This window comes from Lepidochelys olivacea (genome assembly GCF_965140295.1).
Source record: "Lepidochelys olivacea isolate rLepOli2 genome assembly, chromosome: 1".
NCBI classification, from domain to species: Eukaryota; Metazoa; Chordata; order Testudines; family Cheloniidae; genus Lepidochelys; species Lepidochelys olivacea.
This window is the reverse complement of record NC_140411.1, coordinates 202,008,082-202,012,507: the sequence shown is the minus strand read 5'-3', so window position 1 is coordinate 202,012,507 and position 4,426 is coordinate 202,008,082. Positions and strand designations below refer to the sequence as shown.

Below are 4,426 nucleotides of genomic sequence, written 5' to 3'. Positions count from 1 at the left end.
AGAGACTAACCAATTTATTAGAGCATAAGCTTTCATGAGCTTGTTACCCTTCTGCTTAACAATCTGTTCCAACTTGTATTTAGCTCAGACCCTCTGTTTCCTTCCCCTGACCTGACAAGGAGCTCTGTGTAACTCGCTAGCTTGTACCTTTCACCAGCAGAAGTTGATCCAATAAAGAGCTAGTACCTCACCCACCTTGTCTTTCTATTTATAGTTTGTTTCATTTTTCTAGCTGAGTTTTTTTGTGTACTGGTTCACAACAGTGCACAGGATGCTTTAAATACAAAAATGCTTTGTAGCGCCAATTTACACAGAGACATTTCAGAAGAACATTTCTGCACATGTGAGATTTATTTTGTAAATCCTTGCCCGGAACCACAGATCTAAACTTGACAGCCTCCCCTTTAATTTACTTCTCAATGAACCCAGCAGTTCATGAACTGGGTAAGATGTAAGCTACAACTGTTGTTGTTTTTGTCCCTCTGGCTGCGTTGTGCTTTCATATGATTTATTCAGGTTTCATGCTGACTAAGAACATCGCCTAAGGGTCACTGCGCCCTAGATGTCAGGCAAGAAATGCCGCTTTGTTACTAAGAGCACTAGACAAGGCGGAACCAGGATGGGCTGATGTGATTTTGCCTTCCAATATGCCTGCAGCAATTTCTGAGAATTGTTTAAAACCATGTGATTGCTGAACAAGCTCCGCCAAGTTCTGGCCTGACCTAATTCAACATCTCACACAGCAAACACTTAAGATGAAATTCACCCTGGTGTGCAGGGTCACCAGAAGGCCTTCTGCAGCACTGAAGCCCTATGTCAAGGTGCTGGTGGAGTGGCATGGGGAAGTTTTGGCAGCCCCTGTGCTCTGGGGGTAGGGGGAGGTTTCTCTGTGCAGCCACATAGCCCAGCACAGACGTGAGCTAGGGATGGGGCCATGGGATCCAACATCTATGTGGATCCACTTGAGAGTGCCTGGCATAGAAGCAAGTGGGGGAGTGCTACACTGCATTCACCAGGCTTCAGGTAGATTTTGCCTCCCTAAGTCCATGACCTTCCCCACCCAATTATTTGCACTATATGTGGGTGAAGTGAATTTCACATTTGAAATTCAAGGACCTGGTTGTGCTTTCCAGTATGTCCACTCAACTCCCCATGACTTCAGTGTGAACTCCATGGGTGTAATTGAGATCACAACTGAGCCCTACACTCTTAAAGGGTTACGGCCAGGGTACAGAATACCCTTGGATTTCCACCTGTTCTGAAGTTCTTATCTTCAAAATCACATCCATTTACACTTGGCAACTTTCCTCCCATTTTCATGTTGAACCAGGTGATGAATCCTTTCATATCCTCTTTATGTTGCATGATGTATTTGTTTATATAAAATATTACTCACAAGGATATGCTCAGGAGATTACATGCATAAATTTTGGGTGGATCCCAACAGATAGCATCACACATTCATTATGCTGGTTTGGTGCGACAGCCAGGATTCATATGACATAGTGTAGAAACAGTCTCCCTGGTAAGCTTCATGCTATATGTTACAACTTTGAAAGGGTCTGTATAGACTGATTCCCCACTCTGGCACTTCGCGTGCAGAAGGTGGGGGCCCACAAGGATTCTAAAACTTAATACTGGCTACTCCAGGCTTGTATTAAACTCCCAAGGTTACAGTTTCTCTCTGACCTTGGATGGGTAGATGCTACCACCACTGAAATGCAAAAAAAAATCCCCTTTGGACCCAGGAACGCATACTTGGGGTACCCTCAAGCCCTTTCAACCCTGCTCTGGGGAACAGCTGAGAAAGAAAACAAAGGAAATCAGCTGTTGCCACAAGCTAATTAAACAACATATGCACAAACCTCTTAGGACACAAAAACCCAATCCTGGTATTAAAAAAGGTACATTTTATTAAAAACAAAAAAAGAAAATACATTTGGAACGTAGGCTATTGCTAGATTTAAAAAGAGCAAATATAATAAGAAGCATCAAGAATGGTTTTCTTGAAGTCCAGCTTAATGGTTACAAGCAAAACAAAAGCATTTGGGGGTTAGCACAGAGGAGTCCACAAACCTTACAGAAATAAAAGATATAAACCTAATTGTGTCTTCCTAGACATTCCCTGATCTACTTACATATCTGGGGTTTCAGATAAGTAATTCCTAGGTATGAGTTGATGAATTTTTATAGCTGGTTTAAAGCTTCTTACAGCATTGCTGCTCTGTGTCTTCTCTCTCTGGAGAACAACAACAGCCAGACAAAGGGAAAGTTTTTTCCCAATTTTTAAAAGTTCTAACCCTCCCATTGGTTCTTTTGATCAGGTGCCCACTCCCTTCCTTTTACCTATGGGCTTTTTTAACGATTTACAGGTAAAGCAAGTAGAGAACAGCTACTAACAGGGATTTTGTAGCTAACTGGCTGGCTGGGTGTCTATAAAAAGGAGCTACCTCCCCACTTCATTTATTACAGGGTTCATTTGTGCAGAGCTACTACATCCACAGAAGTAATAGTGTTCAGTACTCGTAATAGGATCAACCGATAGAGCAGTCAAATTTCTGACTGGAAAATTAGAAACAAAATCTTGTGACAATGGAGGGAAGCCCCTACTTTTCACATTTATTTACTATTTTCCAACTGGAAAAAAGGGTTGGAAAAAAGTGAGCATATTATGTTTTCCCTACTTTCAGACACTTCTTAGCCTTTACCCTCCTTTTTTCATGAGAAAGAAGGAAACAAATTTAAAAGGGAGAAAAATACAGTGGGAACAAAAATCCAGAAAACTGATGATGTAATGTTTCTAACCTGATAGATAAACCTGTAACCAAACTAGAGTGGTTTGGTAGGTGGAGTTTTTGTAGACCCAGACAGAATGGGAATTCACCTTCTCACCAGCCTCCTCATGCAGCTTCAATTACTCTTCTGAATTCATCTCTCACGTCTAATAAAACCACCTGAATTGTGTTCAGGAAATGTCAGTGCTGCTCAGAGGAGCATTACCTTCCTGTGGCTAGTTTGAGAGGGGAATGTACTAGGCCAAATGCCTGCCTAGTGTTAGGGTCTCAGAGGGTCTCCTTCTGGATCCACCTCCTCCTAGCATAGAGGGTCTCAGCTGTGTCTGTGGCACTATTCCCTCCCACCTTGGACCTCCCAAAGGCCATTTCAGAGGGTGAGGGATCCATAGCTCTAGAGGGGCAGTCTGGGGGGGGCGGAAAAGAGGGAGATGCATATAGTCTCCTCTAAAACCCTGCAGAAAAACTGGAAGCCAGATGATGTAGCATGAGGCTTAATTAACTCTTCAACGGGTCCCTACACTCTAGTTAAACCCCCTAAAGGGAAGCACTGGGGAACAGCAGCTGAGTGGATCCCTTGCAGCCTGACTTCAATGAAGTAATCCAGTGAAGGAGCTGTGGAGAGCAGCAGGGGCTATCAGCAGTGGCACAGGTTCGCCTCCTGTGGGATCTCTGATAGAATTGCTATTCTCTTTTGTGAAAAACTGATCTTTATTTTCCAGAAATATACAATCTTATTCTCTCATTTCTCCATCTTCTTCTTCTACTCCTCTGATGTACAGGACATTCTTACAGCTTATCAAAACTTCACCAAGGTGTCCTGACAATGCACCATCTATGTATTCTTCTGTGCTTACAAGCTGCATGTTCATGTAGCCATCGACAGACACCAGGTAGCCCTTGTACTCCATCCCCCACTTCAGCTTCACCATCACTGGCTTCCCTGTCAGCCCATTCAGGAAGGGCTTGGGGTTCAGCGGCAAGCTCATGGTAACGCAGCCTGGCACAAGGCAGCAGTAAAAACAAAAATTACTCACTGGGCCGCATGTGCATCCAAAGGATGTAAGACTCACAAAGTTCAAACTCCTACCTCCAGTCTGCTGACTTCTGGGTGAGGATATGATCCCAGCCAGCATCTAGATCCTCAACCCTTCCTCATTCCAGCAGGCCGGGCCTCTATGCCACCTACTACTCAGACCCTGTGTACAGGGTGCAGAGAGGGTATTTATGGCTTTTTGACAGTAAGGACACATTTTTGTTTATTTTTCATATTACAGCTCATGCTTCAGTCACAATTTCAGTTTCTTTCACGCTGATGAGGCTTAAGAGACCAAAGGTTTCTTAAAAACAGAGGGGATAAGTGCCTATTTTAATGGACCAGGGAGCTCATTCCATCTATTTGGGGCTTGAGTGAATTATTCCAAATTAAAGAATGGGGATCGCTCCCTCCTTGTTCCCATGTCCCATACACAAGAACAAGAGGATGCAATGATATCGAGGGGCAGTAGCATAAGAGCCACTGAAAAAGAATTTTTGCTGCACACAGAGGACAGACAGCCTGCAAAAATCACTGCCATAGGAAGATGTGGATGGTGACAAAATGTTTGGCTGGGTGCTATAAAGAGCTGGCTAAT

General features: G+C 43.6%; 1 pseudogene across 1 annotated transcript; it reads right to left on the bottom strand.

Moving 5' to 3' along the window:
- Positions 1-3,526: 3,526 nt before the first annotated feature.
- On the bottom strand, positions 3,527-3,814 carry LOC311514793 (small nuclear ribonucleoprotein F pseudogene; annotated as a pseudogene). The gene has a single exon. The product of its transcript is annotated as a small nuclear ribonucleoprotein F pseudogene (transcript).
- Positions 3,815-4,426: the final 612 nt, after the last annotated feature.